This window comes from Populus alba, chromosome 4 (genome assembly GCF_005239225.2).
Source record: "Populus alba chromosome 4, ASM523922v2, whole genome shotgun sequence".
NCBI classification, from domain to species: Eukaryota; Viridiplantae; Streptophyta; class Magnoliopsida; order Malpighiales; family Salicaceae; genus Populus; species Populus alba.
In genome coordinates, this window is record NC_133287.1 from 16436861 (window position 1) to 16437619 (window position 759).

At 34.8% G+C, this 759-nt stretch overlaps 1 pseudogene; it reads right to left on the reverse strand.

Annotated features, from left to right (window-relative positions):
- LOC118058629 (allene oxide synthase 3-like) overlaps positions 1–481 on the reverse strand; it is a 2488-nt pseudogene extending 2007 nt beyond the window's left edge.
- Positions 482–759: the final 278 nt, after the last annotated feature.

Below are 759 nucleotides of genomic sequence, written 5' to 3' on the forward strand. Positions count from 1 at the left end.
CAAAAACCCAATTTACAAGTCTCATTTATTACTCGTCAAAAACAAACAAATGGGTCTCCTATATTCTTTCTTAAAAACACACTGAGTGTCACCAAAGTTCGGTTTTTTACAACAAAAACCCTACCTTTAACAAGAACAAAGAAATTAGAATCATAGAAAAAGAAAAGAAACCTGCAAGTTAGAGAGCTGGCTCTCAAGGGACTCAAGAGCATCACGGATGTGCAAAAGCCTCTCGTCTCGTCATCCTCTCCTTCCTCTGCTTCACTGAATGAAACCCCATCAGGAAATTCTGAATTCTCAGGACTCTTTTTCTTCCATTCTTTCTCTCCAAGACCCTCACTTTCTTGCTCCTCTTCTCGAAAGATGCAGTCTTTTTGTTGCTGGTAATGCTGGTGGTGGTTGGTCTATGGATGCAATTAATGATCTTTAATCTCAAGTCTATGGCTTTGGCCAACACAGCTTCAATTCCCTCATCTTCCATTTTTGTTTCTCTCTAGATGGGTTTTGTCGGCATTGCAAAAAGAAATGGACTTCGGAGTTTTGAGTGTTTGTATTGTGTTGTGGAGGTTTTTTTAATTTCAGGGGTTTTGTTGCTTCAGATTTTGGTAGAGCCTATGATCGTGTTAGTGTTTGAGATTTTAATAGGGTTTGTATCATGACGGTGGTATATGTTTTATCTTAAAAATATATTAAAATTATATATTTTTTATTTTTTAAAATTTATTTTTAATATTAAAATTATTTAAAAATTTTAATTTG